This window comes from Carcharhinus amblyrhynchos, chromosome 25 (assembly GCF_965287045.1).
Source record: "Carcharhinus amblyrhynchos chromosome 25, sCarAmb.v2.hapA, whole genome shotgun sequence".
In the NCBI taxonomy this organism is placed as follows: Eukaryota; Metazoa; Chordata; class Chondrichthyes; order Carcharhiniformes; family Carcharhinidae; genus Carcharhinus; species Carcharhinus amblyrhynchos.
In genome coordinates, this window is record NC_137348.1 from 9,365,153 (window position 1) to 9,376,234 (window position 11,082).

Sequence of the window (11,082 nt, forward strand, 5' to 3'; positions counted from 1 at the left end):
TCTCACATTTGCACACACATTCTCACACTCATTCTCACACATTTTCACACACATTCACTCACACACATTAACACACATATTTGCACATTCACACAAACGTTCACACACATCATTACACATTTTGTCACACTTATTCTTACACATTTTCACAGAATTCTCACACACTCACAAATATTCATTCACACATTCTAACACATTCATTCTCACAAAAACATTCTTACACACATTCACACACACAGTCACACACACACACACACACACACTCGACTTCCAGTTCCTCCATAACCCTTCCTATGTCTGCCATCTCCGCGGGTCCTTCTGAGATCTCTGCTTTCCTCTAACTCTGGCCTCATGCCCCACTCCATCACTGATGGCCATCGCTTCCATTGCCTCGACCACCAAGCATTGGATTCCCTTCCTACGCCTCTCCATCTCTCTACCTCACTTTCTTCCTTTTAAGACACTCCTTAAAATCTACCTCTTTGACCAAGATTTTGATCATCAGGCCTAATATCTCCATTTGTGGCTCAGTGTTACACTCCCCACTGCCTCGGCAAAACAGCCAGCATAATTAAGGACCCCACGCACCCCGGACATTCTCTTTTCCACCTTTTTCCTTCAGGAAAAAGATGTATCAACCAACTAAAAAACACACATCAACCAACTCAAGAACAGTTTCTTCCCTGCTGCCAGCAGACTTTTGAATTGACCTTGCATTAAGTTGATCTTTCTCTACACCCTGCCTATGACAGTAACACTACATTCTACACCCTCTCTTTTCCTTCTCCCCAGTATACTCTATGAACAGTATGCTTTGTCTGTATAGCGTGCAAGAAACAATATTTTTTACAGTATCCCAATACATGTGGCAATAATAAATCAAATCAACTCAACGGTTTTATAATTCTCCTGTGCCCTGCAGTGGGTTAATTATATCAATGGCACTATCTCAATTCAAGTTATTGTTGTTATTTTGCTATCTTAGCCAGTTGAGTGCATTACTGCCCCCCCATCCCTCCACCCCACTTCTCCCCTCCCTGCCCTGCCTCCCCCCCCCTCCCGCCTCCCCCCGCCTTCCCCCCTCCCCATCCCGCATTCCCCTCTCCCTGCCCCACCCCACCTCTCACTGAGCTTCTTGCTCCCGATTCACTATTTGGTGATTCTTGTTGGAAACTCATGCAACTAACCAGTAAAGACGGGATAGCCTATGATTATGATGCTTCCCACAGCAGAATATGCTGATAACACTCGCCGACTGCCAGCAAGTGAGGGTGCTAAGGGCACTCAGCATATGTGACACTCGATTTGATTTTGATTTGATTTATTATTATCACATGTATTGGTAAACAGTTTATTTCTTGTGCGCTATACAGACAAAGCATACCATTCATAGAATCCTTACAGTGCAAACGAAGGCCATTCAACCCATCGAGCCTGCACCAACAACAACCTCACCCAGGCCCTTTCCCTGAAACCCTATGTATTTACCCTAGCTAATTCCCCTGACAGTAAGCATGGCCAATCCACCTAACCCGCATATCTTTGGACTGTGGGAGGAAACCAGAGCACCCGCAGGAAACCCATACAGACTCGGGGAGAATGTGCAAATTCCACATAATGGTCACCCAACACCGGAATTGAACCTGGGTCCCTGGTTCTGCGAGGCAGCAGTGCTAACCACTGTGCCACCGTGCCTGGCACTGCTGCCTCACAGCACCAGGGACCCAGGTTCAATTCCAGCCTTGGGTAGAGAATACAGGGGAGAAGGAAAGGAGAGGGTGCAGAATGTAGTGTTACAATCATAGCTAGGGTGTAGAGAAAGATCAATCTAATATAAGGTCGGTCCATTCAAAAGTCTGATGACAGCAGGGAAGAAGCTGTTCTTGATTTGGTTGGTACGTGACCTCAGACTTCTGTATCTTTTTCCCGATGGAAGAAGGTGGAAGAGAGAATGTCCAGGGTGCGTGGGGTCCTTAATTATGCTGGCTGTTTTTCTGAGGCAGCGGGAATTGTAAACAGAGTCAATGGATGGGAGGCTGGTTTGTGTGATGGACTGGGCTACAATCACGACCCTTTGTAGTTCCTTGCAGTCTTGGGCAGAGCGGGAGCCCAAACCAAGCTGTGATACAACCAGAAGGAACGCTTTCAATGGTGCATCTGTAGAAGTTTCCAGCAGGGTAACAGGGCAGGAAGAGCTTGCAACTTATCACGTCCTCAGGACTTCCCAATAAACAGCCGGCTAGTCGGGTTTGTCAAACTTGGTGAATAAACGACTCATCAGGTCTGGTTTTTGTCTGTGTCGGTCGGGGGGGTGGGGAGGGGGTGGTGAATGTTGGTGAAGGGAAGCTAAGCTCCTCTTTTCCATTCCACCGAGGAACAAACTCACCTCACTGCCCAGTAACTCCTCAACATCGCACTCGCCCCTCCATCTTTCCGATCTTCCTGGAGAGCCTGGTTCACACACTCACTCCCCGCTGTGTGAAATACACAACCGCTGAACTTTTCATCGCTTCCCCCCAGTGACAGGGGTGGGAGTAATGAGAAAACTGTTACAGCTGGAGTATCTCACTGTTATAATTCACATCGCCCTCCATCCCCATCCCAATCTTCTTCCCTCTTGAGAACATGAACATTTCCTTGTTTGGATTCGAAGGACAGCAGCTGCCTCTGCAACTGGCCATTTTTCATGTGTGGGTCTAAACTTTGAGCTTAAGCTATTTGACTAGGGGGAGCATCACAGCCCATTCTAACCTTGTCCTCAGCTGACAACCACCATCCGCACCCATCTTAACCTGCTCGTGGATGCTTGGTTCAGGTTCTCAAAGAAACCCGACAGTACAGAAAGAGGCCATTCGGCCCATCGAGTCTGTACCGACCACAATCCCACCCAAGCCCTACCCCCATATTTTACCCGCTAATCCCTCTAACTTACGCATCTCAGGATACTAAGGGGCAATTTTAACATGGCCAATCTACTCAACCCACACATTTTTCAACTGTGGCAAGAAACTGGAGTACCTGGAGGAAACCCACGCAGACACGAGGAGAAGGTGCAAACTCCACACAGACAGTGACCCAAGCTGGGAATTGAACCCAAGTCCCTGGAGCTGTGAAGCAGCAGTGCTAACCACTGTGCTACCGTGTCACCCCAGGACCACTCAGCTCCCCACCTCATTACAACCTTGGTTCAAACATGGACAAAAGAGCTGAATTCTAGAGGTGAGGTGAGAGTGACAGCAATTGACATCAAGGCCGCATTCGCCTGAGTGTGGCATCAAGGAGCCCTGGCAAAACCGGAGTCAGTGCGGATAAGAGGAGAAAGCCCATTACTGGTTGGAGTCATACCCAGCGCATTGGAAGATGGTTGTGGTTGCGGAGGGTCAGTCATCTCAGTTTCTGGGCGTCTCTGCAGGAGTCCCTCAGGGTAGTGTCCTCGGCCAAACAATCTTCAATGACCTTCCCTCCATCATAAGGTCAGAAGTGGGGATATTTGCCAATGATTGCGCGATGTTCAGCACCATTTGTGATTCCTCAGTTACCGAGGCTGCCCGTGTTTAAATGCAACAAGATCTGGCCAATACCCAGGCTGTGACTGATAAGCGTTAAATAACACACGCTACACAAATGCCAGGCAATGACCATCACCAATAAGAGACACTCTAACCACCGCCTTTTGACATTCAATGGTGTAACCGTCACTGAATCTCCCACTGTCAACATCCTTGGGGTTACCGTTGACCAGAAACTGAATTGGACAAATAAATACTGTGACTACAACAGCAGGTCAGAGGCTGGGAATACTGCGGTGAGTAACTCACCTCCTGACTCTCCAAAGCCTATTCACCATCTACGAGGCACAAGTCAGGAGTGTGATGGAATACTCCCCACATGCCTGGATGGGTGCAGCTCCAATAACACTCAAGAAACTTGCTCCATGTCTACGTGGGTTTTCTCTGGGTGCTCTGCTTTCCTCCCACTGTCTGAAAGACATGCTGGTTAGGGTGCATTGGCTGTGCTAAATTCTCTCTCAGTGTACCCGAACAGGCACCAGAGTGTGGGGACCAGGGGATTTTCACAGTAACTTCATTGCAATGTTAATGTAAGTTGACTTGTGACTAATAAATGAACTGTGGATAGGTTTATGGACGAAATGGGATTGGTTTAGATTAGTGGGTTAGTGTTTTTTTTAAAAGCTGGTCGGCGCAACATCGTGGGCCGAAGGGCCTGTTCTGCGCTGTAATGTTCTATGTTCTATGTTCTATAAACATAAACCTAAATTCACTCGGAGGGTGGTGGGTGAATGGAATCAGCTGCCGTCGGTGGTGGTGGAGGCAAATTTGTTGGGGTCTTTTAAGAGACTTCTGGATGAGTACATGGGACTTAATAGAATTGAGGGTTATAGGGAGGCCTAGTAGGTAAAGATATGATTAGTGCAACTTGTGGGCTGAAGGGCCTGTTTGTGCTGTAGTTTTCTATGTTCTGTATTCTAAATACAGCCAACATTTTGAGTCAGGATACAGACACGAAACATTGGGTCTATTCTCTCTCCACAGACGCTGAATCTGCTGAGATTTTCCAGCATTTTCTGTTTTTGTTTCAGATTCCAGCATCCGCAGTATTTTGCTTTAATCTTTGAATCATAGAATCTACAGCCCAGAGGGAGGCCATTCAGCCCATTGACTCAGCACCAACGCTCTGACAGAGCGTCACACCCAGGCCCGATCCCCGTATTTACCCTGCTCACCTCCTAACCTACACATCCTGGAGGGGCAACTTAGTCAGGCCAAACATTCTAACCCACACTTCTGTTGTCACCTGACAATGTCCAATGCCTGTGCTCAGACTGACAAGATGGGTCCCTGAGCTTTGTGTGGACGCTCAATGGGACACGTCTCCATTGTCAGAGGAGGGAAACTGGAGACAAACAATAACTTCCACTGCTCCGAGGGACACAATATTGATCTGCCCCCAGAGGAGGAAACATCTATCATGAAGCCATTCTGCCACCTGGTGGCCTTGGTCAGAAATAGCAGCTGCATCAGAGTCATCTTCATGCACAGGTTCGAACAAGACTTCTTCACTGCACAGAATCTTCAACCAATGCTGTACACTAGATACATCGATGACATTTTCTTCCTTTGGCCTCATGGTGAACAATCACTGAAACAACTATATGATGATATCAACAAATTCCACCCCACCATCAGACTCACCATGGACTATTCCCCAGAATCAGTTGCATTCTTGGACACATGCATCTCCACTAAGGACGGTCACCTCAGCACCTCACTGTACCGCAAGCCCACAGACAATCTCACAATGCTCCACTTCTCCAGTTTCCACCCTAAACATGTTAAAGAAGCTATTCCCTATGGACAAGCCCTCCGTATACACAGGATTTGCTCAGATGAGGAGGATCGTGACAGACACCTCCAGACCCTGAAAGATGCCCTCGTAAGAACAGGATATGGTGCTCGACTCATAGATCGGCAGTTCCGATGCGCCACAGCGAAAAACCGCACCGATCTCCTCAGAAGGCAAACACAGGACACAGTGGACAGAGTACCCTTCGTCGTCCAGTACTTCCCCGGAGCGGAGAAGCTACGACATCTTCTCCGGAGTCTTCAACATATCATTGATGAAGACGAACATCTCGCCAGGGCTATCCCCACACCCCCACTTCTTGCTTTCAGACAACCACACAACCTCAAACAGACCATTGTTCGCAGCAAACTACCCAGCCTTCAGGAGAACAGTGACCACAATACCACACAACCCTGTCACAGCAACCTCTGCAAGACATGCCGGATCATCGACACGGATACCATCATCACACGTGAGAATACCATCCACCAGGTACATGGTAAATACTCTTGCAACTCGGCCAACATTGTCTACCTGATACGTTGCAAGAAAGGATGTCCCGAAGCATGGTACATTGGGGAGACCATGCAGACGCTACGACAACGGATGAATGAACATCGCTCGACAGTCACCAGGCAAGACTGTTCCCTTCCTGTTGGCGAACACTTCAGTGGTCACGGGCATTCAGCCTCTGACCTTCGGGTAAGCATTCTCCAAGGCGGCCTTCACGACACACGACAGCGCAGGGTCGCTGAGCAGAGACTGATAGCCAAGTTCCGCACACATGAGGACGGTCTCAACAGGGATCTTGGGTTCATGTCGCACTATCTGTAACCCCCGTGACTTGCCTGGGTTTGCAAAACCTCACTTACTGTACTGTCTGGAGACAATACACATCTCTTTAAACTGTGATCAGTGCTCCTTCCACTCACATTATCAGCCACTTCAGGTCTTGAACAGCAGGTTAGGTGTAAGGATTCACATTTTAATCAGTAATCTCTAAACTGTCTGTGCTTTATATGCTCTGTCTGAGGCCAGAACTCTCCATTCACCTGACGAAGAGGCAGTCCCCTCGAAAGCTTGTGAGTATATTATCAAATAAATATGTTGGACTAAAACCTGGTGTTGTCAGACTTTTTACTGTTTTTCAGAGTCACATCCCCAGAGTTTAAAAAACTCCTGTTTCCAGCTGGGAGTGATTCACTGAGGGCCAGTCGAGCCCACGGTTCACATTCAACAGCTCAACCCTTCAGCCCTTTTCCCATGTGAAGAGCGAGTGAAAAAGGCAAATGGTATGTTGGCCTTCATAGCGAGAGCATTTGAGTCCATAAGAACATAAGAACTAGGAGCAGGAGTAGGCCCTCAGGCCCCTCGAGCCTGCTGCGCCATTCAATAAGGCCATGGCTGAACTTTTTGTGGACTCAGCTCCACTTACCCACCCACTCACCATAGCCCTTAATTCCTTTACTGTTCAAAAATTTATCTATCCCTGCCTTAAAAAGATTCAGTGAGGTAGCCTCAACTGCTTCACTGGGCAGGGAATTCCACAGATTCACAACCCTTTGAGTGAAGAAGTTCCTCCTCAACTCAGTCCTAAATCTGCTCCCTCTTATTTTGAGGCCATGCTCCCTAGTTCTAGTTTCACCCGCCAGTGGAAACAACTTCCCTGCTTCTATCTTATCTGTTTCCTTCATAATCTTATATGTTTCTATAAGATCTCCCCTCATTCTTCTGAATTCCAATGAGTATAGCCCCAGTTTGCTCAGCGTCTCCTCATAAGCCAACCCTCTCAACTCTGGAATCAACCTAGTGAATCTCCTCTGCACCCCCTCCAGTGCCAGTAAGTCCTTTCGCAAGTAAGGAGACCAAAACTGTACACAGTACTCCAGGTGTGGCCTCACCAGCACCTTATACAGTGCAACATAATCTTGACCTATGCAGACAACTTAAATATCTTTGCACCATTTGTAATGATCATTTTGAAAGGTCTGTCGTGTTTATTTGACTGTATTGAGTCCAACATGATGTATATCGAGAATCTGAGTTACAGAATCCCTACAGTGCAGATGGAGGCCATTCTGCCCATCACATCTGCACTGACAACAATCCTATCCAGGCCCTATCCCCATAACCCCACGTATTTACCCCACTAATCCCTTTAACCTACACATCCCAAAACACTAAGGTGCAATTTAGCACGGCCAATGCATCCTAATCCGCACATCGTTGGACTGTGGGGGGGAAACCGGAGCATGTGCAAATTCTGCACTGACAGTGACCCGAGCCGGGAATCAAACCCAGGTCCCTGGAGCTGTGAAGCAGTAATGCTAATCATTGTGCCACCCTATTATTGCATTTTGCGTGATGGCCACTTTGAAATATTTGTAATGTTCTTGATTTTCAGAAGAAAATACACTTTTGCAAAAAAGAAGAACATTTTCCAGCCCTTCCTGCTTGCGGAATCTTCCAGTCCTGCCAAAGTTGATTCCCAGAGTAGGTTTCCCAGCGATGGGGCAGGCGAACCACAGAAAACAGGGCTGATTTCAGCGAGACTGGAAGATCCTGTCAGTGGCCAATGCTGAGCAGCCACCATGGCAGGAAAACACACCGCGGAGGGGCTGGAAAATCCCGGCCAGTGTCTTTGATTTCTCCAATCTTGGTTGAAGAGCATTCAATGCTTCACACGGGACAGGAGGTCAACAGTTGCAGAACATGGGATAGCAGAAATGAGGTGAGCGCTGTTAACATATATATGCAAACTGCTCCTACACTGATGGATAATGTGATGTAGCCACCATGTAAAACTCAGTGTTACGAACAACCCAAAAATTTGGAAGGGGAGATTCAAGAGGATTTTGCCGGGGATGGAATATTTCAATTATAAAGAGAAATTGGATACACTTGGGTTGTTTTCTCTGGAGCAGAGAAGACTGAGGGGTGACCTGATTGAGGTGTACATGATAATGAGGGGCATGGACTGGCTGGGATAGCTGTTTCCCTTAGTTGAAGGGTTAGTTACGAGGGGACACAAGTTGTAAGTGAAGGGTGGGAGGTTTAGGGGGAATTTGAGGCAAAACGTTTTTACTCAGAGGGGGGTGAGGGGCTGGAATGCGCTGCCTGGGAGGATGGTGGAGGTGGGATGCCTCACATCCTTTAAAAAGTACCTGGATGAGAACTTGGCATGCCCAAGGCTATGGGCCAAGTGCTGGCAAATGGGATTAGATGGTCGGGTCAGGGCCTTTCATGCATTGGTGCAGACTCGATGGGCCGAAGGGCCTCTCCTCCCCTGTAGTATTCTGTGATTCTGTGATCTGTTTGACTCGAAGCAAAAGCTTAGGTATGAAGGGGAGGTGGTGGTGCAGTGATATTGTCACTGGACTAGAAATCCAGTGACCCAGTGTAACACTCAGGGGGAGGGAATCTTTCCGTTCCTATTTTATTGTAAACTGACCTGAAGCAGCCAGAAGAGGGCCCTGCTCTCGAGATAGTCCGAGGACAGTGTAACAGTCGGCGTCACACATTGAACATTGAACCTGCCTGGAACCAGAGTGGGAGCTGTCACGGGGAGACAGCAGGCCTGGTATTGTAGAGGGCAGATGAACGGAAAGGCTTTAGTGGCTGCAGTGAAGAGTGTTCCATTTTACTGCACCCCAGTATTAGCAGCAGCCCTGCCGACAGAATGATTAGGGTGCAGAAGGAGGCCATTGAGCCCATCGTGTCTGCACTGCCTTTCCGAATAAGCATCATGACTTAGTGCCATTCTGTCAGTGGCCAATGCTGAGCAGTCGCCATGGCAGGAAAACACACCGCGGCGGGGCTGGAAAATCCCGGCCAGTGTCTTCGACTTTTCCAGTCTTGGTTGAAGAGCATTCAATGCCTCACACGGGACAGGAGGTCAACAGTTGCAGAATGTGGGATAGCAGCAATGAGCACATTGTTTCTATTCAAATATTAATCTAATGGCCTCTTGGATGCCCCGATTGAACTTGCCTCCACCACACTTCCAGGCAGAGCATTCCAGCCCCAAACCACTTGCTTTTTTAAAAAGTTTTAAAGTTTATTCGTACCAGGAGTAGGCTGACATTAACACCTCAATGAAGTTACTGTGAAAATCCTCTACTCGCCATATTCTGACGTCCATTCGGATACACTGAGGGAGAATTTAGCACGGCCAATCCACCTAACCAGCGTGTGTTTCGGACTGTGGGAGGAAACCGGAGCGCCCGGAGGAAACCCATTCATTGTGTGAATAAGACTTCCCTCACATCAATCACATTTGCTTCTTTTGTAAATCACTTTCACCCTGCGCCCTCTCGCTCTTGATCCTTTTAGGAGGGAACAGTTCCGACTCTCTATAAGACAGATTCTCCCACAGGATGGAGAGAAGAGAATTGGATGCAGGGGTAAATTTTCCAGTCCTACCCATACAGGAATCGCCACGGGATGGAAAATTTGACAGGCCATTGATCATGGCTGGGAAGTTCAGGTCACGGGGTGGGCTGAAAAATCCCATCCACACAAACGAGCTCATGCTGAGACACAAGATCACAGAGCAATGAAGTCTCAAAGTATTAGTACACAAGAACTAGGAGCAGGAGTAGGCCATCAGGCCCCTCGAGCCTGCTCCGCCATTCAATAAGATCATGGCTGATCTTTTTGTGGACTCAGCTCCACTTACCCACCCACTCACCATAACCCTGAATTCTTTTGCTGTTCAAAACTTTATCTATCATAGAAACCCTACAGTGCACGAAGAGGCCATTCGGCCCATCGAGTCTGCACTGAACACAATCTCACCCAGGCTCTACCCCCATATTCCTACATATTTTACCCGCTAATCCCTCTAACCTACACATCACAGGACACTAAGGGGCAATTTTAGCATGGCCAATCAGCCTCACTCTCACATCTTAGGACTGTGGGAGGAAACCGGAGCAAACCCACGCAGACACGAGGAGAATGTGCAAACTCCACACAGACAGTGACCCGAGCCAGGAATTGAACTCAGGTCCCTGGAGCTGTGAAGCAGCAGTGCTAACTGCTGTGCTACCGAGTCGCCCCTTGCATTAAAATCATTCAATGAGGTAGCCTCAACTGCTTCACTGGGCAGGGAATTTCACAGATTCACCACCCTTTGTGTGAAGAAGTTCCTCCTCAACTCAGTCCTAAATCCGCTCCCCCCTTATTTTGAGGCCACACCCCCTAGTTCTAGTTTGATCTGACAGTGGAAACAACTTTCCTGCTTCTATCTTATCTATTCCCTTCATAATCTTATATGTTTCTATAAGATCTCCCCTCATTCTTCTGAATTCCAATGAGTATAACCCATCTACTCGTCTCTCCTCATAAGCCAACCCTCTCAACTCTGGAATCAACCTAGTGAATCTCCTCTGCACCCCCTCCAGTGCCAGTATATCCTTTCTCAAGTAAGGAGACCAAAACTATACACAGTACCCCAGGTGTGGCCTCACCAGCACCTTATACAGCTGCAATATAACCTCCCTGTTTTTAAACTCCATCCCTCTAGCAATGAAGGACAAAATTCTATTTGCCTTCTTAATTACCTGCTGCACCTGCAAACCAACTCCTTGAGATTCTTGCACAAGAACACCCAGGTCCCTCTGCACAACAGCATGCTGCAATTTTTTACCATTTAAATAATAGTCCATTCACTGTTATTCCTACCAAAATGCATGAGCTCATATTTACCAACACTGT